At 38.4% G+C, this 23,776-nt stretch overlaps 1 protein-coding gene across 4 annotated transcripts in view; it reads right to left on the minus strand.

Moving 5' to 3' along the window:
* The window catches only part of BNC2 (basonuclin zinc finger protein 2), a 348,609-nt gene that overhangs the window by 302,772 nt on the left and 22,061 nt on the right, over nt 1-23,776 (minus strand). The gene's annotated exons all lie outside the window — the stretch shown is intronic.

Below are 23,776 nucleotides of genomic sequence, written 5' to 3' on the forward strand. Positions count from 1 at the left end.
GTACAAGGCCGTAACCACTGCAATTGTTAAATTAATTCTTGTGGTTGTTATGTGGTGGCCTACTGCTGTTTTTAGTGACAGTTTGTTTTGGATGGTTTACTGCAGATCTACTAGTGGCTGCTGCTTTTGGAAAGACTGTCAAATACGTTTCATTCACAGCGTCTGGGTTATACAGATTTCCAATTGACATGTATACAACTAAAAATTCTGTACAGATTCTGGAGTAGCATCAGGCTGCCCAAAATGCTAGTGAAGACATACCTTCCTGCAGATATGGTATGTTAAAGTTCTGCTAAACTTTGGGATTTAGCATTTTACAGTTCATAATATTTGTATTTTGTATTTCATAAGGCTCTCTCATACATTCAGTTATTTTTCACATCATGTGAAACAATGAAAGAATTTACCTAGTTTTCCTTCGTACATGCCACCTTGGTGAGTACAGGCAAAGAACACCAACCATGAATTAACAGTTCCGTGTATATTTTAAAATACAGGAACTTTTAGAAATTAGTGTGCTGCTTTGAGAACATATTTTTTAATGTCAATGCTCAGAGAATCTAGCGGTATGTCATTTTTACCATCTCCATCTCACAAAAAAACAAATGCTGAAAAGCAATTTTAATCCAGATTTGAAAGTGCTCTAACGTTTTACCATTTTGTGCAATTGGAGTTTAGGTTGCAGTTTGCCATATGGTTTAACTTTACACAGTTTAACTCAGCCACTTTGCAGGAATGTCACCGTAAACTGAACAGTGCATTTTCCTCACTCAATTCTCCCACAAGGACACAACCAGCTGGGAAATAATCCAAGAGAGTTCCAAAGCCCAGAACTATAGGATGGGTCAACACACCCATACCAGCAGCTTACACTCAGGTACTAAACACAAAGATTAACCCTTGCACGAGGAGACATAAAGGACAGCGGGCATACCGGGAACAGATGGGATGGAGGAAAGGAGAAGATGGATTATCAGAAAGCCCATATTACTGGACTTGATTTGTTTTGGATTTTTTTTTTCCCCTCTCAACAGCGGAAGTCACTGTACCTCAAGTCCCAGACAAATTCTAATTTGGAAAAATACATTTAACCTGATTTACAGATACTCCCTGCCATTTCAACTAACCATATATTCTTTTTTCTCTAGTATGCAGCACAAGTGCGCAAGAATTGCTACAGCAGTCCATAACAGGAGTCTGATAAATGCACATATTTTTATATTTAGTTAGCAAAACTGTTGTGAGATTTTTCTGGAGAAAGATTCCAAGAAGAGAACAAAAACCCTAAATTAACTTTCCATATTTTTCCACCAGCATACTACTAAACCATATACGTAAAGTGATACTAAACATATGGAAGGGATGATTGAAATGATTTCCTCATAGTCAGTATTTCACTTCAGATACTAGAACTGTCTGCCTCTTCGAAAGAGTTAATTGTCAATAGTTCACTTAGTTACAAGATACTAGGTGTGCCTGTTCAGCTAGCACGAAATATTAATGCAGATAATCTAATTCTGTGGCCAGTTTCAACTACAAAATCAGACCATGCTCAAAGTAACTTCTAAACCTTAGAATACCTTCATTAACACACACATTTTTGCATGGCATTTTAAATGTTGCTAAACTTGGGTCTTACAGATCTCCATCCAAAGCAAGGTACAGAAGCAAGGGCCCACTGACATGAACATCCTGCCACCCACTTCCAAAAGTACTACCCTGGGACAAGCAGTAAGAACATTCCATCTGATAAAAGCAGCCACAGCCTACATGGTTTTAGAGATAGATTATAAATTTCCTAATATTGCACCTCCTAAAAATCAGGTAGTACTAGCCTGGCATGGAACCTATTAACCTCATACACCTGTCCTGGAAATACAACTTAGAAACAATTCTGGGATTCTTTGTAAACTATTCAAACAGAGGATGAGATATGATCCATTTTGCATCAATATGATGCAAAACAGTCTCTAGGAACAAAAAGAGAACAATGCTGCCCATCAAGTAAATTTGAGATGCACTGTAAGAGTCACATCAGTGTGTCTGCATACAATAAGCAGAAGAATTTGAACAGTTTAGAAACACAAGTATTCCTTTTGAACCTGCATTATGCTGAAACTATGACGAAGTTCAGACTGTGCCTCCTTTTTAGTTTAAACAGAATAAACAATAGTATCCCATGACAAATGAAGACATTGATTAAAACTGGAAAAATGAGGCCATCGTGAGTAAATCTTACTGGTTTGCTTGGTTTCCTTTCTCTGCTCATTTGCTAGTAACTAAGAACTAAGACTAACATAGCAACTAAATGTTAACAGAGTAACATTAACCCCCTCACGCAGAGCCCTCATCATGTCTGAGTGGTGTTATAAAATTCATCTTCTTAAGTAAGGAGTAAGGTGTAACCCATGTGTGGTACTATCTTGTTCAACCTTGTGACTGAAGATGAACGTCATAACATAGAGCAGTAATCATGTAAACAATGTACATTCTCCCTTCTCCCGCTGTCCCTAAAGGAAACTGCTTTATATGACAGAACTGAAAAATAAAAAGTGCTTGAAATAGAAGGAAACCACAAATCCTGAGTATTAAATAACTTGTGAATTATTACAACATCATCAAAGGAATACACTAATATACAGATGTTCAGAGGCTTCACTCATCTCTCATACTGCACTCTCTTTTAAAAGATGCCTTGAGATCTGTGAGTAGAAAATTTTCCATAAGGACTAAATACTTTTAATGAATAACACATCCTTTTAGCTGACAGTTTTTTCTTGAAACTTTGGTATTGACTTATGTATTCCAACCAAAATAAAAGTTTGTATAAACTCAGCACTGATAGAACTTGCACTGCTGTTTCATCTAGATGGCTGAGTACTGCTTGCTTTCCCAGTCTGCTCTACAGTGTCTTACTATATGGAGTCTGTTACTTTATGCTGTTAATCTGCTTTTTATATTTCACTTAATAAGTTACTGCTTTTCGTAATATGTCATGCACACATATAAAAAAAAACCACATATTTTTCTAATTTTGGGATATCTTTGGGGTAAAAAGCATGCAACAAATTATTAATAATGATATATCTTTTTGAAGAAAAATCTCTATATAATTGCTCAACTGTAATTTGCCATGTAAAAGTTAGTAGGGAGGATGTACATCCAGTGGCTAAGATAATCAATTGGGTACAAAGACCATAAATCTCAATTGATATGCTACAGGATATTGGTCAAATCATTTTGTTTTGTGTTTCTGTTTATCCACATGTAAAATAAAAGCAATGACATGTAAATGCGCACAGGCTGCAAGGCTTACTTACCTGATGGTAACAATGGTACAGATAACAATTTGCTATTTTAAAGTTCCATGTGTATGAAAATTGAAGTTACATAATGATTGCCTCACTCCCTCTCAGACAGTCTATATGCTTTTGTGTTTGCGTGTGTGAGAGAGATAGAGAGCGTGTGTGAGAAAAGCAAGCAAAAAGAAAACCAAGCAAAATTGAAAAATTGAAAAATGCATCATCATGGACTTCCAAGACTTCTTGCATACTTTTTAGGTGACTTCGGCATAACGCATGGCTGCATCTCCTCAACACAGCAACCTGCATTCATAAAATGACACTTGGCACTGCATCTGGGACACTGTAACCTCCATGGACTAAAAGGATTTGGTTTGTCTCGTCTCTTCTGATTATGCAATATATGCTAGGAACAAGAGTGTGTGGTGACACGGATCAATGGACTGCACACTGTGTTTTCTGGTCCCACTTGTTTCTTCTCTTCATTTCTTGTTTCATGTACTACCTTTAACTCCTACGGGAAGGCAAGAACTAAGTGTTTTATTCATTATACTATACAAATAGAAATAAAAAACACTGGTTTTAGGAAAAAAGATTTAGAAGTAGTCATGAAATTCTAACCTTCTCCTCTGATACTGTAAAAAACTTAAGTTTTCTAATCATTAAATGTAAACATCAACATATACAACTTAGATTCTAGGAAATTTAACAATGTGAGGATGAGAAGACATTTATTTAATCATGTATTCTCATCCTTTGTCTTTCATTTGTCCCTCTCTGTTCCCCACCAAGAAAAAAGAATAAAAGAAATCTCAGACAGGGATGATGACAACACTTCAGTCAAATGACAAACAAGGCAATTTGTAAAGAATATTGTAGAAAGAAGCCTACTAAAAGATTTCCAATATGAAATTTAACAATCTGTCAAGCACCACACCCAGAAGAAAGTTGGGAGTCACTCAGCATTGGATCATTTGTACTCGTACAGTGAATTACCAATGTAAACGACATAGGTCCACAGGGACATACTAGTGCCTTCTCACTGCATATTAACTTTAAGTCCTAAGGCATTCAGAGGGATAATGGTATTCAGCATACAGTCAGGTCTCAAAGGAAATGAAAATGCATCATGTGACAGCTGTATGTGTGTTTCCTCTCATATTTATGTAACATATATGATGCATACACAAATACAGAAATGTATAATTATATTTAAGGACAAAGAAAAGTGTCAACTGTTTAGAGACATATTATTCATGAAATCCCAATCTGACCGGTCTCAGTAAATAGTTTCCATTGATTTCAGTAGAGTGATTTCAATAAAAATGTTATTCTTATAACATAGCAGAGACTTTTGTGCTGTTTGTAGATTCGAAAGTTGTTCAAAATGTTGTGTTATGGATAAATACTAAAGGTAGCTGGTTTTAGCAGACAGGAAAAGGAGAACTAGAAGTTCAGAGAAAGGAAAAATAAAGGAATTACATGCACAAAATGCTTTACAAATTCATGGTACTTCTTGTTTTCTTTTTATGCTATGAACAGTTACACTGAGAGATTTCCTCAGACGGAAAGAAGGCAGCTTAAATTTAGTTATTCTTCTTTGAGAGGGCATCTGCATCTGCAGCCAGAGCTCATCTTCCTACCACTCCTCTCTTGGAGTCTCAGAAACATTTGTGGGGTTTCTGAAGCTGACAGTCTCAGAAAGGTTATAGTAACAGATGCCTCAACAAAGCAGCACTCAAAGTGTGGGGCAGGAAGAGTTCTTCTGAGGTATTACTAAGACAAATTTGGTTTTGTCTTCAGAAAGGCCATGTTGTTGATTCTTTCTGCTGATAAAGTTAACATGAGTCACCTGAAGTTACATCTCCTCTCTTAGAAGATAACAGTTGGCTATTGTTGGCTATGTGACATCCTGCACTAACATAGGACCAAATATAAGGAAGCAGAATCAGCTAGTATACTCACACTATAAACATCTATCTCAAAGAAATGCACCTACAACTAACTAACCTTCCTCATAAAAATGTCTGCTGGTGCACAGCATTTGCCACCAAACTTAAAAAAAAAAAAAATCAGTTGAATTTAGACTGGAATACTCAAGAAATCATGATGTCAAGATACTTCTGCAATAATGAATAGGCAGTGAAAGCATTGTCAGAACTCCAGTTAGCATCTCTAAAAACCTCAGGAATGAAGGTAATCAACACTGAGGCAAACAAAATTGCTTGACCTGGGGATGGAAACATAGAGATATCTGAAGTCAGAGAGAAGAAATGGAAGGCAGGAGGTGGACAGATATTAGGACCTTGATCTCCTGTCACTTTAGCCATAGTTATAATCTACCAGAAGACTAAATTTTCATCAAAAGTTACCCACCAGGAGTCCACAAACACTGGGAAGCAGGGCACTTCTAACCTAAAAGACGCTTTCTAATCACTTTTAATCAATCAAATAACTAATATTTAAAAAATAAAAAATACAATTATAAATTAAATGCCTACCAGACATGGATGCACACTGGAGATAGCTGAAGATGCACCTAAAATGATTTTAGGTTAAAACCTTTTAAGATTAAAGAATAATCCAGAATCACATAGGTAATGAAGATTTGAGGGAGGTATCTTTGCAGCAATTCATGTAAAAAATACGGTTCACACTGCTGTTTCTGCTATTCTTGGTGTTCTTTCTGCTCTTGATGAAAATATCACTGGTTGAAGATGAGATTTAAAGCTTGGAAGCCACTGCATGTTCATAGTATGATGTGGAAGCATGTGAGGTTTGGGAGATAAACCCATGAGAGTTCACTGTGAAACACAGTAGGAACAAAGGCAGGGTGCTGCAGTTAGTACTGCCTCAGTCAAGCTGGAGTCAGAAGGATCAATCATGTTATTTCTTGCCTCACCTTGGGGAGCATTGTTAGCAAGAGATGAGTCAGGGAGGCTGTGTTTAAATATCTTTCCCCACAAGAATCTTGGAGCAGAAGCACTGGCATTTCTTGTTGACATCTGAAGGAAAGAAGCAGACCTCAGGCTATCCTCTGTCCTGGAAAGCAGCAAAGAGGGCATCATCCTTCTTTTCCCATTTGTGATCTGCTGTGTCTTGAAACAGGTAAATCCATTTGGGAATTAGTTACAGGGTCCAGAGAGACAAAAGGCACATGGATGTTCTTGGAAACATCAGTTCCATAAACCATCTGCTTCCCCACAGGAAGGAGTGGATCTCATATCATCTTGTTAATATAAAGCAAGATAGTCTTGGCCTTACTATGTAAGCTAAAGGCTGGTTACAGGTATACGCCTGCTCTGGCCTCTCAAGGCAATGGAATGTAAATTAAGCTTTTGTTTCCGAGATGTCCATTGAAAGAGCAGATCTCTATTCTTTACTATCCAATCTGGAAATCAAGAATGAAGGAAAAGATAAGCTTTTCTACCTGCGTAGATTTTGCTGTGCACTTACACAGGGAGTCATCATGCTGTGGGATAATGACCAACATAACCATTGCGGTGTCAGTCAGGAGTATTAAAACGTTATCCACACTAAATGAACACGCAGTATTGTATTAGGCTGCATATTAGGCAGGATATCATACAGCCAAGTATGACCAAACACATTCATTTTCAAGAAAATAATAGAATCACAGAATGCTTTGGGTTGGAAGGGAGCTTAAAGATCATCTATTTCCAACCCCCTGCCATGGGCAGGGACACCTCCCACTAGATCAGGTTGCCCAAAGCCCCATCCAACCTGGCCTTGAGCACCTCCAGGAATGGGGCTTCCACAGCTTCTCTGGGCAACCTGTTCCACTGCCTCACCACCTTCACAGTAAAGAATTTCTTCTGAATATCTAATCTAAATCTCCCTCTTTTAGTTTAAAACCATTATTCCTTGTCCTATCAATACACTTCATAACAAAGAGTCCTTCTGCTTTCTTGTAGGCCCCTTTTAGATACTGGAAGACGGCTAAAAGGTCTCCCCAGAGCCTTCTCCATGCTGAACAACATCAACTCCCTCACCTCCCATAGCAGAGGTGTTCCAACCCCATGATCATCTTTGTGGCCTCCTCTGGATTTGTTATAAGAGGTCCATGTCCTTCTTGTGCTGGGGGCCCCAGAGCTGAATACAGCACTGCAGGTGGGGTCTCATGAGAGCAGAGTAGAAGGGAAGAATCACCTCTCGCCCTGCTGGCCATGCTGCTTTTGATGTAACCCAGGATACAGTTGGCTTTCTGAGCTGCAAGTGCACATTGCCGGCTCATGTTGAGCTTCTCATCAGCCAACACCCCCAGGTCCTTCTCATCAGTACTGCTTTTAATCCATTCTCCACCCAGCCTGTATTTGTGCATGGGATTGCCCCATTGCTTAGGCCCAGATGCAGGACCTTGTACTAGGCCTTGTCGAACCTTATGAGGTTCACACAGGCCCACCTATGAAGCCTGTCCAGGTCCCTCTGGATGGCATCCTTTCCCTCTAGCATGTCAACTGTACCACACAGCTTAGTGTCATTGGCAAACTTGATGAGGGTGCACTCAATCCCACTGTACACATCACCAACAAAGGTGTTAAACAGTGTTGGTCCCAGTAATAATCCCTGAGGAACACCACTCATCACTGATCTCCACCTGGACATTGAGCCATTGACCACAATTCTTGTGTGACCATCCAGCCAATTCCTTACCCACCAAGTGGTCCATCCATCAAATCCACGTCTCTCCAATTTAGAGACAAGGATGTAATGGGGGACAGTGTCAAATGATTTGCACAAGTCCATACAGATGACATCAGTTGTTCTTACCCTATCCACCAATATTGTAATGCTCTCATATGAGATTTGACAGGCACAATCTGCCTTTAGTGAAGCAATGTTGGCTGCCACCAGTCACCTCCTTATTTGCCGTTTGCCTTAGCATAGTTTCCACAAGGATCGGCTCCACAATCTTGCTAAGCACAGAGGTGAGACTGGCCTGCAGTTGCTGGGGTCTTCATTTCTGCCCTTTTTAAAAATGAAGATTATGTTTCCCCTCTTACAGTCAGTGGAAACTTCACTGGACTGCCACAGCTTCTGAAATATGATGGATAGTGGATCAGCAACTATATCCACCGCTTCCCTCAGGACCTGTGGATGTATCTCATCAGGCCTCATGGACCTGTGTGTCTTCAGGTTCTTTAGCAGGCCTTGAACCTGATCTTCTACCACAGCAGGTGGCTCTTCATTCTCACAGTCCCTGCCTTTGCCTTCTGGTGCCCAGGCTATGTGGCTGGAGCTCTTGCCAATGAAGACTGAGGCAAAAAAAAGCCACTAAATATCTTCTCAATATCCTGGGTGACCAGGTCAATCAAGGTAGCCTGAGTCACTCCACTAGCTTGGTCAGAGCTAATAAGAATCAACAGTTCATCCTGAGCAATAGAAAATTCCAGCACAGTTTTCAGTAAGCTGTTTTATTAGCCAGTGTCATAGATATGGCCTGAAGGCAATTCTTTTTTTTTTGTTTTTTCTTTTTTCCCAAAAGTGAGCTATGAATGTCTTCAGGATCATCATCATAAAGAGGTCCAGCAGGAAGAATTGGTATCAGAAGTGGCAGAGACCCAAGGCAAAGAAAGGCATGTAAGAAAGAATTTTGCAGGCAAAAACAAACAACAAAACATTATAAATGCATTTCCTTGCTGGAGTATCTTCAATCTGAACTTTAATTCTGGAGTTCAGTCCTTTTAAACCCAGAACAGATGGATCTCTCATAGTTTGCCCTGGTTCCCAGAAATAGGTTCTATAAAGCAAATTTCCTCCAATTTGAAACTATTTTCATTGGTCACTATTTTCCTAAATAATTAATTTGAGAATCCTTATTTGATGAGTGTCTGAAGGGGGATGATGTGTAAGAAGGATGAGTGTAAGAAGGGGGGTTGGAGTACAACAATATTGTAAACTGGAGAGGTACTGTATAACACTCCTATGGACTGTTTGTGAAGGTCTGTAGAATGTCTGATAGCCCAGTCCCAAAAAGATGACAAGAAAGAAAAGAGAAGATAGGACGAGGCGTTAAACATTTTTTTCCAGCATCATTTGCAAAAGTCTGTTTGGAGGCTCATTTGAGTATGTTCACGAAAATTCATTCTGATGAACAGTGCTAATGGTTACATTTCCTCTTTCTGAGGGAATCATACTGTGTAAAATGTGTTTGAGAAACAAGAGAAAGCTGACAAAAAGAGCTTGGATGTGAATGATAAACTCATTTTTTGACAGCTGAATGGCAGACTCTAGAAGAATGTATGTCAGGAATCCTTGACTAAGCTTAAAAATTTCATCATCGGAATTGATTTCTGATGCCAGATTTTCAGGACCAGGCACTGGATATTCTGTGTAATGTGAATAGCATTTTATTGAGATTACTTCTTGCCTTGTCAGGACTTGAAGCAAAGGCCTTCCAAAGTCCCTCCAGAATTTCCATGTAAGATGGAGAACTGATTATTTTTCTCATAAGTGACTGAGATGAGGTGACTTGCATAATCCTTTCACACTGTGTGGCTTCATTCCCCTGCAAATGAAGGCACAGGGCTAGGAAATCCAATGATGGATGAGCCCTTTCTGTGAAAAGAAGTGTCTGTCACAAGAAGGGCAGTCTTCGAGATGGGAAACCTCAGACAAAAATAAATATATTCTGAAGAAGAAAAAGTAAGATAACATCTAAAATAAACAAACAAAACCGATTTAGTTGCAGGAACACCACTACTGAAAATTGCTTCATCTCATATCCATGGGACTGAAAAAAAAACACAAGATATGAGACATTCTGGTCTCTACAGATGCAATCATGGTGTACATACATGCTCTGCAAATACTGATGAATCAGAGAACATGCTACACTATTCCACAGTAGGGTATTTATATTCACCCACCATCTGGATGTACGTGTATATAAATACCAAAAAGAAAACTACAAGTATGCCTCACAACTTATTTACACATGCAAACTCAATTATCCAGCATGGTCTCTGTGAATACTATAACTGAACTTTTGTTTCTAATACCATTGAATTATGTAATATGAGAGATCACAACATTAGACTTGGTATGAACATTGATGGTGATTACCTGTCTTTTTCAACATCAAGTCTTTTTACATCTTTCAAATACACATACATCTCAGCAAAGAAAGAACGCATTTCAGCAATATGCGGTAGAATAAGCATGAGGTAGCAGCAGCCAATTCATACAACCATTCTAAAATGACATGTCACTTTACCTATACATAAAAGGAGAGTTTGGTGAATGTTTCTTGATTCACTTGAATTGCTTGATTTTTATTTGCCAAACTTCAGGTTTGGTGTTGACAGAAGTAATGCAATTAGAAGGACTGTGTTACTTCCATAACAGAATTGGATGAATGAACTAAATGCCCTCCATTGAGTTACCTAACCCTCCTGGAACAGTTTGCCTGTGTGTGGAGGTAATAGAATTTTATACATCTTAGAAGGTATGAGTTTTAAACCGTTCATGCTGTAACACTTTACAGTACTGAGTGCTAAGCATTCACAAAACTAAGGTAGGTATTCCTCACTGGATACCTCTGTCCTCAAGAGCTTCATGCAGTAATCTACTTCTGCAAGTTTTATATGGGTAGAGCTTTGAAAAAGTCCGTAACAGCTTCAAACCTTCTATAACTTACCATTTGTAAAGCTACATTCATAATGGTCAGTGTAATTCTGAATACGATGTAGAACAGAGGCTGTACAAGATCTTAAAGTCCATACTACTTTACAAGGAGTTTTCATGTTTAGGGAAAGGGCCAGAATCACAGTAATTATTTTATCAAAAGTATCTGGCAGTCAGCTATATTAGCATCTCCATGGGCACATCAGTTCTGGTTTTGTTCTCAGACTTTACATGAACAGAAATTGCCAGAACTGCATGGCCAATGTGTTTTGTAGGAGGGCACAAAGCAGGACTTGGATCATAGCTGTAAGCCTGTTTTCATTTTGACTTCAGAGGTTTTAAAGTTGTCTCTCCAGAGGCTAAAGATCAGTTAACTGTGCACTGTGATGCACAGCTCCCTACCCATAAATATCTTATTAGTACAATAAAGAGAAGCAGGCCTCTTAAATCCATGATGGGGATATTAGTATATTAACATAGGATCCACAGCCCATAGAGAAATATGCATTAACATACATGTGTTAATCTAATCTATCTAATCTAATCTATCTAATTTCTATCAGTATATCTAGGTAACTTCTATCAATGGCTGAGCAGTCCTGTATTTTCTAATACTTAGATGAGAGGCTGGTAAGAAGTCTTACAGACAAGCCAAAGACTGAGAAAACCTGGCAAAACATAAACCACAGAAACAAATAGGCTGAAGGGCATCATTACATTCTGTTGCCATTGCTGAGCTAAAGAGGAGCAAAAAGGGAATAGTAAATTTAGAGCTTAGAATATAAAAGGGAAAAAAAAAAAAAAAAGAAAAAAAAATGTAATACTTCAGGTAATGTCTGCATATTATAGAATCATAGAATCATTCAGGCTGGAAAAGATCTCCAGGATCAGCTGGTCCAACCATCCCCCTACCACCAATATCACCCACTAAACCATGTCCCTAAGCACCAGGTCCAACCTTTCCTTAAATATCCCCAGGGATGGTAACTCCACGACCTCCCTGGGCAACCTGTTCTGATGCCTAACCACTCTTGTATACATCAGTGTATTAAAAAGGTGTAAGGGGAACAGAGACAGGTAGCTCAAAGGTTCCAGAACCCTCTATTACTAAAGATTTGTCATTGATGGGAAAAGAATTATGAAATGCCAAGTCTGCTTCTAGAGAATTCTAGTATTAACATACAGAGAAAGAAAAAAAAAAAAAAAAAGACTGCATGTGGCTTCAAAATACTTGTGAATTCTCTTTTAAACACAACGTAAAACCTAGCTGTAGCTGAACCAGTCAATAAAATGAACCTAGCCATTCTTGACCAATGGTCATAAAACTAAACAAGTACAGCCAATCTTTCTTACTGTTTTCCCTCCAACTCTTTTAAAAAATGATTTATGATAGTTGTTTCTATCTGTATTAGTTAAGCTAAACACATTAGTACATTCAAGGTCCCTGTAGACCCCAGTTATGCATCATTTGTACAGGTAACTGACAGCCATTCCTCATATCCTGATATACACCGCACTGTATTTGGGGTCCTGTGAATAACTAATCATGCAACAATGTTTGTAAACAGTAGCTTCCCCAGAAATTATATGTCATCATATAACATATCTTCAGTTTTCTTAATCCTACCCATGATAACACAGTGACTGAAAATGTAACAAACGATGACTTCACCTGGCATGAGAACCTTAGAATCACAGAATGTTTTGGGTTGAAAGGGACTTTACAGTATATCCAGTTCCAACCCCCTGCACCCACCCACCAGACTAGGTTGCCCAAAGCCTCATCCAACCTGGCCTTGAACACTTCCAGGGATGGGGCATCCACAGCTTCTCTGGGCAACAAGAACAAGAGAGTTCAAGGTATATTAGCGACTGTAACTCTGCTGCATACCTCCTAGCTACAAGAGGAGCATATCCCAACCAGGCAGATGCTATGAAAAAAAGTCCTTCACATTCAGAATAGGACCCTTCCTAAGGCACTCTGAGCTACAAAAAAGTTCCCAGTCAGCCACCTATATAGCATGCTAGTAAGCAACACAGGTTGACATGTGACAGGTTCTAATTCATGTCCCAGGTCTTTCTCCATCTGCTTTGTGCTCCAGTGATCCTGTTTCCCTTAAAGGCACCATAACTTATAAGTAGCAGGAAATTCACTGCATCTTCAAGCTAGATAGATGCTTCTGTAGGAAGAATGTGGCTTGGCATTCATGAATTCATATGCAAATCTTAGCCCCAAATGTTTGCCTGCTACTTAAGCTTTTGACAACTTTCTCCTTGCTCAGTTGGAACATATATTTATTTACACTTTTTTTTTTTTTTAATTACTTTAGGTTGATACTTCTTTTTCCTTTAATTACCTGACAAACAATAATATAACTGCATAAATTTAGCCTGAGGTGAAGGTTGGAGTTGAGCCTAATCACAAGCTGGAGATATTGTTCTGGCTAACTTAGGCAGAACACATTTGTACTGTATGCCTGAACAATGGCTAGGCACTACAGTTAAGGATTCCTTTTAGCAGTTGTCGATTTTGATTAACCCTTTTCTAGATTATCTAAGAATACAGTTTTTCTGCTTCGCATTACTTAATCTGCATGAGGCTATAAAGGCAGAGTGTGTGAGTGGACTCAGTTCAGCAAAGCATACACATATGCACAGAGACATGATTAGCCTTCAAAGAAAGTATATGCAAGATTCTGCAATGCACACTAGCACTTCCTTACAATTATTCAGCAGCATTGGTTTTATTTCCAGAATAAACCACAGGTCTTCCTGTTCCCCTATCTTGCAGTAAGGAATCAAAATGGAAGACTTGAAAGTATAAGAGGGTACCAAAGTCGAAGAAAATAAATACAGATAATATAAATGCGTTGAAAATATATTTTATTTTAAAAAATTGCAAGTGGATGTCATTTGAGAAAACTGACCAAATATTACTTTAGACTGCATTTACTGAAAGGAAAATGAACTGTCGAGTAAAAGAGATTCATGTTTTTTTAAACAGTTCTAAAAATCCTCAAGATATTTCATTCTTTGTGTGTGTGTGTGTGTGTGTGTGTGTGTGTAACCTGAAGTTTCTTGTATCATAACACTATACAGATAGGATGTACTTTATTCCAAGGAGTCTTTGAAACTTCCCTAGAACCAGTACATTTCCCCACCTTTGTGACACCCTGACATTCTGCAGTATTCTGCATGATCTGCCCTTGCTTGTTTTCAGAGCCTGTTTATGTAAGCCTTTAAACTTAGTCAAGCCTAATGCCCAGTCTTCAGCTACCCCTATAAGCAATATTCTCAACAGCATCCCTGTACAGAATGGTATTCTGGCACATTTAGAGATGCTACGATCAGATTTTCTGATAAATTACAGACAATTTTTTCCTCAGGTATAAGAATTCTCATTAATTTTCCCCCTAAAATATGCACATTAGTATTTATCAAAAAAGCAACCTGTGTAGTTGCTCATTACTAACCACTGAAAGAAGTCTGAATGAAACTCACAGTGAGGACCAGCCAGATCTGCAGAGTTTAAAAGTTAGAATTCCGATTTAAATCTGAATTTTCCAGCTGTTACTTCATCTGCACAACACACTGAGTCAAATTAGCACAGGTTGATTCTGCAGACTAGGCCCATTGTATTAAAATGAATTAATTCTAAAAAACACTTAGCTTTTTGGCTTAAAAGACCTCTTCATTCATGCCTGTGATCTCTAAACAATCCACCACCTAATCTATGCTGCTTCTGAAATGAAATTTCTCTACTCCTGATAGTATTATTGTCTATGAATCCAGTCAGAACTCAGTTTTTACACACACAAGTAATTCGTTTTGCAGAGATCATTATTCTCAAAACCTCCCACATTTCAGCCATCAGGTTTGTTTGTTTGTTTTAATATACTGAAAAACGGCATCACAGTTAAAAAGGTGTTTGCATGCCAGCTGTAGGCCTCCAAAAACCCTGAAGAGACTCATCAAGAATCCTTAGAACGTCAGAATCACTCAGACTCAATTCATGAATCTCTCATCATGAAAATGCACAGGAGACTTTCTGATAACAATGAAGGCTCCTATTGGCATGTATAAACATAAATGACAGAGATCTCTTCCCTTTACATCAAATAGCATTTCGAGAAGGAGTAAAAAAAATGGAGGAAGCATCAAAAATTATGCTTACTAGTGAAGAACATGTCCACTGTTTCCAACACTTAAGTCAACATTAAACATTTTTCTTCTACCAAAAAAGTGTGTTTAACATTGCCAAAGTCAGCTTAGGAATCTGTACTGAGGCACTTCACTTGGAACTCATAGAGAGAGAGACACATGTTTTTCACAAATGCAAATTTCTAACAATCAGCCTAGTCTGACTGCCCCCCACCAAACTTACAGCTTAATTAGCACTTTTAAAACTATTTTAACAACTTAAAGCCTGCAGATTTTCTCTTAGTATTAGAGGGCAGGTATTTTCTCTCTCCCTCCTCAGTTCTGCATTACTACATCTGGAAATAAATCATTAACAACACATTAATGTATATATAATATCAAAATATTGGCAAACTTGTAGCAGCATACCCATAACCCATATATGCAGTAGTGGATTTCTAAAATTACTTAACTTCAAATCCTTAAAAAAGCAATCCATTAAGAATTTTACAAGAAAATTGCCCAAGGCTAGTTTAGAGGGTGATTGATGTTACTAAGACATATTACAAAAATAGAGGCTAAAAAATATGTAATAAAAATCTCATGCTTGATAAAAACGTAATACTATAACACACAACTTCCACATAAAATATGCTATTCCATGGTATTTTTATCCTGATCTACCCTATTATGCTTTTAGTGAACTAACAGGAATAAGAACTCAATATACTCCTTTTCAGGTAAAACATTTCAGAAGCCCATGTTGTTCAGCAATAAACTTATTAATCAAGAACACTCATTCTCTAACACCTTACTGGACATATTTTTGTTTTCCATTTTACATGCTTTGTTGTAAATAATTGACGGGGAAAAAACAAACAAAGAAAAAACAAAAACAAAGACAAAAACAAAACACAGTTAAAAGAACAAAAACACCCTGTTTTACAAGGTAAGGTGAAAATAAATTTGGGAACATGCAGGAGCTAGGGAGAGGAGAAAGGGAAGGGAAGGGGAGGGAAGGGGAGGGAAGGGGAGGGAAGGGGAGGGAAGGGAAGGGAAGGGAAGGGAAGGGAAGGGAAGGGAAGGGAAGGGAAGGGAAGGGAAGGGAAGGGAAGGGAAGGGAAGGGAAGGGAAGGGAAGGGAAGGGAAGGGAAGGGAAGGGAAGGGAAGGGAAGGGAAGGGAAGGGAAGGGAAGGGAAGGGAAGGGAAGGGAAGGGAAGGGCTGGATAAAGATTTTAGGTCCTGGGTGGCCTGAAGTTGAGAGATGTGCACTTACGTGCCCAAATGAAAGAGTGGTGGCTCGGGGGGGGGGGGGGGGGGGGGGGGGGGGGGGGGCGAACATGTGCATACACACAAGAGGAGAACAAACAGCATACAGCTCTGATCTGCTCTTGATTTTCTAGGAGTTTCTTCTGTGAATATGGTGAATAAAAGAATACAAGAATCAAACCTCTGTCTTCTTAGCTTTTACCGAGCATGCTCCACACTGGCAAGCAACTGTATACAGTGCTTTCAAACGCACATTGCTATGTAGGAGTGATGACTGAGTGCCCTCCAGGCACCTCAAACGCAATGCTGTCACTTCTAGTCACTACTCAGCAGGGCTAATGCCATACCTGTTATGACAAGAATCAGCCACTTAAAGGCACCACACCTCTGCCCCCACAACACATACTTGGAAGAAGGTATGAGCCTCACAATAACGTTTTAGGTGTTGCCAAGGAGAAGCAATCTTTCCTATAAACACTGAAGAGGTGAGAACCATAGAAAATTAGTAAACTCTGAGAGAGTATTAAATGGAGGAGGACTTCTTAGTCCGAGTGCAAATAATTGCTGTGATTTTACAGTAGTCCCTCTCTTGTATGGTCAGAGAAAGTTAGAGATTAAGATGCCATTTGACCAGGCTAAACTAGGTTTTAGTTGTCAGCCTAAACCTGCCATCTGGTGTTAAGATACAGCAGATCACACCCCAGATGTATTCCTTCAAATAAATTGTATTTCTACCCCCTTCTTCTCTTTCTGCAATGGGAGCAGAGGACAGGATCCATCAAAGATGCGGATTTGCAGAAGTTTATTTCTTAGCAGAGCAATTGCTAATAATAACAATTGCATCAACAGGTAAAATTTCACACACATGCAGAAAAAAAAGAAATAATTAGTGCTCCACAACCTCCATCTGTCAGTATTTGGTGCCATGGAAATATGTCTGCGGTTGAGGAAGGAGGTATGAATTTCTTCCTAGCAAAATATGCAGGTTGTCCCACCTCAACCATCTGAAAGTCTTCTGAAAACCCTGTACTTGTTTCAGGGCACTGTAAGTTTTGAAATCTTTGTCTCATTTCTTTATTTCTTTCTGTCGCAATATCTCATTCCACAATTGGGGTGGAGAAGGGTTATGCAGCGCTATCATTTGCACCTCATTAGTCTTGGGCTGGAGCTTTGAGAAAGCTGATACTCCCTCTAAATTTTTACAGATGCTTCTAGTTTACCAGTTCATGACTGCACTACTAGGAAAGACTTCCTGCCACTAAACTGCTTGCTGGCATGTAAACTGAATTTCAAAATCCCTGAAAAAAGTAAAGCTCTGTGGTGCTCACTTGCGTTACTATTGAAAAAAAAAAAAAAAAAAAAAAAAAGTATCCTGAAAAAACACAGTAAAACTCTTCACTCGTAACCTGTGAGACTAAAGCCCTTGGAAATACTTCCTTAAAATTGCAGCATATCTTGATTTTGAAACTCCCCACAAAAATGTTCATTAACAGGAAGGTATTTGTGGAGGTGTTTGTGGTGTAAATTAGTATTATGACACATTAAGTAGGGAGAATAATTTATCCACAGATACCTTGTGTTTTGCCAAAATCTAGATATTTTCTTTTGTTTCCTTCATGTCACTTTCATAATCTTTTAGTTGGTATTAGAAGACTTATAAGGGATATTCTTCCTTCTCCAAAATGTTATGCTGTATACTGTCTTCACCAAAGTGTGAGAACTCTCTTTGGGATTTTTTTATTATGAACTCTTTTGGGGATTTTTTTTTCTTTACTTTTTGTTTTGCTTTGTTTATAATGGCTTTGGCGAGTTTTCCAAAGTTTTGAGCAGGTGACACTGGTCTGTTCTTAATCTTTAGTGCTTTAGTAATGTTAAGGCTAATGACGAGGGACACAAATCCCCTGATGGAACTGAATGCATTCCAAGCTCCCCGACCCACTCAGAGCAGTAATCCCCTGCAGCTGGAACTTACTTACCACCATGCACAGCTAATACATTTTTTAAAAGCTAGTCACTAGTGACAAATGTAAACTGGACTGAGCAGCTCTCATCTCCTATCCCCAATCTTCTCTCATAACCCTGAGACTTGCTATTTCAGTGATGGATATGATCTGCCTTTTAAAGCTACCAAACCAGAGTTGTATAGCTTCACTCTAAGTGACTAGAAGGTTTTAAAAGCATCTTCAGCTGTCAGGCTAGAACAAAAACAAAAAAGGTCATTCTTTACACAAACATTTCACAACTGGGAAAACCATCATAGCTGGCTTTATCACTACCAGTCTGAACCCACTATTTATTTAGATGTTACATGCAAGCCATCTGTACAACACAATTACAGTATCTGCCTGATGCTATTAAGCTGCTTGCTGCTTTCTGTTGTCTTAATAAAACTGCTGCTTGACATGGGAATGAAATCCAAGACTGGGGTTCAATTCTGATGATGATAATCTGTTCCTAGTACAAAAGCACTCTCAAGTTCCAGCCTCATAGTACAAACGTTGCATACTGTGCTAAAAGGGCAGACTTCCATACAGTTTCTCCTAGTTAACAGACTGCAGAGGAGTGTTCAAATTTGCACATAGGCAAATTGCAACAAAAGCCATTTTTCTAGATATTCAAGGGTGGGAGGGTGGGGGGTGGAGGGGACTGTTTCTAAATCAGCATCCTCTTCTCACCAACTTCCAGAGAAGTCAGCAGCTGAACAACCTGACATTAAAACCAACATTAGAAGTATGTTCCAAAGAAAGCAGTGAAATGCAGATGAAAAACTTAAGTCTAAATATGAAGAAAAAGATTATATCACTTGGAGGAAAGGAAAAAAAAAGCTTCCAGTGATGACATAATTATAACAAAATATCCCTGACAGGAATGAAAATAGAGAAAGCCTGATGGTAGTGTAATTGTTTAATTTATTTTTTTTTCTTAAATAAGGGTTAGTATAGCACCTTATTTCTGTTTATTAAATTTCCCAGATAACTGGCATTAATTACCATGATTTAAGTGATATTACCAATAGGACTTGGAAATAGCTACCAAAACAGTGACTACAATACTTAAATTTCATTAGATTTAATTACTGCAAAGTTACATCTGGTGAGGGAAACATAATTTTATAACTATCCTCAGCATTCTAACTTGAGTTCAGTGCTGCATATTACATACTTAAGTATCTAATTTAGGTCCTAGAATTCACTCCAGTTAATAACATGTAACTAGCAGAAACATAAAGAGGCAGTGACAAACAGGTCTCTATGAATTAAAATCAGGTCTAATTATGTGACCTTTCTGTGTCCCTTAGAGCCCTCCTGAGGGCAGGTATTTCAAGCAGTCTTGGTGACCAGTCTCAACAGTAACCATGCAAATGGAATGTGTAAGATGGGGAAAAACCATCTCCAGTACTAATGAAGAAAGGAGAAAATCATTTGCTTTATAATCAAGGTTCTGTTTTATTTTCTTCCCTTTCCTTCTGTATGTCACTGTCTGTCATATTTCCCTAATTTAAAAGCAATTAGACAGCCTCCAAATAATTAAACAAAACCTTTACCTCTCTAATTTTCACTTTGAATATAGCACCATGGGATTTCAAAATAGTGCATGCAATTATAAATGCACACACTCTTTCTGCATGTAGTTATGCTCAGAACTCATGAATTAATCTGACACCAATACAAGATTTAGAAGTACAATGGACTCCCAACATGCTAACGATGGAAAAATGGTGCTTTATGGTGAGAATGCTGCTGCTTTCACAGGCCTTGTTGTTTGTTAATACTGCTACTACTGCAAAGGCTTAACAACAGCAAGTATGTTTAAGGATGGCTTTCTAAATTTATGGCAACATGTAAGTATTTATAACTCCGATCATGATCTTAGATAATTTACAGTAATCCACATATTTTATTTGGTGTTTTACTGCTTACTAATCAAGTGTGAAATCTAACAGAAATTTCATCATAATGGAACTGAGCTATGGCAACAATGTTCTGTAAATACACCAAAAAAATGCAGTTTGTATCACATTAGAAAAATGAGATCAAAGTAAACTTGGAATTCTTTATTAACAAAATATAATTTAAAAATAGCATCCAGTGCTCTGCTTTAATCCACAGTAAAACTGCTAATGTAAACAAAATATAAACTGTAATAAGTGCAAAAATTTTGAAATTCTTCTAAGAAAGCTGAAATGTAAGACTGTAGAGCTCACAACTAATATAAACAAGAGGCGTAAAACAGGGATGACTTTTAATAGTTCACGTACTACACTAGCTGTACTCAACAAGAAATTCCTCAATGCTATGGCTTTACCAGTAAGCACCTACCCGCCCCTAAGCCCACGCAAATGCTCAGGAGCAGAGACGCACAAAGGAGAGAATTGGAATTCCTAGCCTAGCATAAAGCTGCACATGGCTACTGACAGCCCCAGTGTGAAGAGAGCTCTGTCTCTTTAAGCTAAAGGACCTGCTACACTTAGGCAGTCTGTAGCCAAGGAAAAGTTCTGAAGTTAAACTCTCAGGAGCAAACATTTTCTACTTGTGAAGTAAACTCTGTTGAAAGACAGCAGACTACGGTCCCACCAGTAAAAACAGGAAAGTTTTCAGCCAGTGACAGCTCTGCCTACAGACAAGGAAAAAAAAAAAAAAAAAGTGTCACAGACTCACTTTATTAAACCATATGCTCATTGCCCTGTGAAGAAAGCAGGGTCACTAATTAGTTCATTCTGTGAAAGAAGCCCCTCCTGATCCCGTTGACTTTTGTCCCCCCGGTTAGCTCAAGCTATTTCTGTCATGCAACTTGAAAATCACTGGAGGGAAGAAGATCGCCATAACAACCGCTGAAATGATCTTGTGGAATGTGTCTAGTGGCACTGGAATAACCTGAATATGTGCTCCAGATGTGTCGGCTGTCACGGAAAAAGTAAACACATCTGATGGACAACGTATGACTGGATGGCCTCACGGTTGACTCCAGAGAGTTGGGATTGAGGGGAGGGAAAGGAAAGGAGGCAGGGAAATGGAGTCAAGGGCCAGGCAAGAGTCACCCTGTGGACCTGTGCAGCCTGGCAGGCTGAGAGGGGCGAGGACTGGGCTTGATTGTTCCATTTCTGTCCCTCCTCTGAGTGGCCTCTGTGGGACTGCCGCAGCCTCTGTGAATTTCTGTCTGGCTCAGACTTGTGAGCTTTTGGGAGCAAACTGAAATATGAACTTCCAGGGGGAGGGGGAAAGGAAGAGGGGTTTCATGATGCTTGCTTCCTAATGCTTGTGTGTCAATAGAGTGGTTTTTTTTGTTGTTGTTTTTTAAAGGCATTCTGCTCCTACATTTCAAGTCCCTTCTCACAGAAAAAATTTGGCCTGTTGCCTTCCCTATACTATACAGCAATGTATTTATTGCATTGCTGAAAAGGGCAAACCTGAAGATAATTTACATTTTCAAAAATTGGGCTTAGCTTGCCCCCCACCCCAGATATGCCACCAGCTTATCCACTTTTCTCGACATCACTTTTAGTAAGTGATAAATAATATCTATTTGTAATTATCATCAACATGTATTTATATTTACACAGGGAGAAAAGTAATAATCTGGGTTATTGTTAGGGTTCCTTTCCTACCCATTTTAAAAATTATGATGCAGCTGTTCGACAGTTAAAAATATATATCTAAAGGACAGCTTTATTCTTTGGGCTTTATGGTCCTGATCTAAAAAACTATGAAAAATCTAATCACAAACATGCACCTGTGTGAGGCCCTTATGAAGATACAATAGTCTGTAAAATAGTCTGCCTGAAAAAAAAAGCTGTGGCATCAGGAGATCAGTGCAACACCATAGCACCATGAAAGTATTTTGCTGTAATTTCACAGAGGCAGGAGTAAATCCATAGGCAAAATATCAAGAAAAACGGTCTTGAATTTATTCTGTGCAGTCAAGATTGGCTCAGCCCAAGACTTCAGACAGGAACACACACAACCTCTGCCTTTGGAAGAAGTACTCTATGTTCAGGCACTCTAGGGCTGGATAAAGAAAACTTACATCTGGGGCCAATTTCTGCTAAACTCAAGTGAAATTTAACATGTCATAGGAATTCCTCCATACATTCCATAATAAAAAGAGAGAAAGAAAATCTTGAAAAAAAAAAAGTCTAATGTTAAAAGCTATATAAGAGAACTTCAAAATACAGTCATAAAACAGATTCATGTGGTCTTTTAAGAAGTATTTTATCTATTTATTTGTTTAAAAAGGTTTTAAAATAAATGTTTAAACATCAAAAGTCAATAATTTTATAATTATTCCTCAATTATGAATTTACAAAACAAAACAAAACAAAACACTACATGTTGCCAGATTCCTTACTACTTTATTTATATGGGTTCTCAGTGTCTCAGACAGTCTAAACCTGGAAAAGGAAAGTGTCAAAACCCTCCTCCAAAAAACACCTATCAGAAATTTCTTGCACCATATTGCAAACTTATAGGAAACAGAAGAATTAATTTAATTAGAGATAGCTGCACTTACAAAGTGCCTTAATACAAACACTTGTTTGTTTAAAAATGAAGTGGGCTTCAAAACACATCGACATTTTATTAACTGGAGAGAGAAGATTACACCGTGTCACTTCTCAAGATGGCTGAACTGAAGAGGTTCCAAAAGTTTTGCAGTTACCTTTTTTCGAGTCAGATATCAGCAGATCTGGGGCAAAGAAATAATACTAGTTGACAACAATGAAAGTCATGGTGGACTAGCTGTGATAAGCAACAAATTAGTAAATCTTCAGCAGGGTTCCCTCTTTCCATATTTAGACATAGTTAAAAATATTATCCAGACAACCAGAGAACTAATCATCTGAAGAGATGTATGGCAAGAAGACAAAGTTGCATCACTGCTGATCTCTCCACATAGTCTTCCACGCAATGGGACCTCATTGGGAAAGGACTATAGAAAGCCAAAAATTCGCCTTTCATAGGAAACTCTTTGCCTTCCAAGAAAATACAGCAAAACATAACACTGCCAAACAGCACGCCAAGTAATGTAAATGATCACAGACTTCTAACAGTTAATGACTGTCTGAGAAAAAATACCTAGCTCAAAAAGAAGAAAAATAAATCTGTCTTATGATTATTTTAGCCTAGCATGTTTAATGTTAAATTACAATCATGGTAACAAGACCTTAAGGACCTAGATACCATGAAGCACTAATGGGTCGGACTCCTCTATTCTGTAAGACAGTACTGAACAACTTCATTTTTCATCTAATCAGGAGTACTGGATTTTAAGCACAGAATTTTTCTTTGCTTAGGAAGCATATGCAGTACAACAACTAAAGTACTCTTAGTTATACCAAATACTTCAGCTGTGTATAACCAGAGTTGTTATGCTTACATCTCAGCTACCTACTCCAATGGCTGACTGAGCCAAGTCCTAACAAG

This window comes from Aythya marila, assembly GCF_965140915.1.
Source record: "Aythya marila genome assembly, chromosome: Z".
Lineage (NCBI taxonomy): Eukaryota > Metazoa > Chordata > Aves > Anseriformes > Anatidae > Aythya > Aythya marila.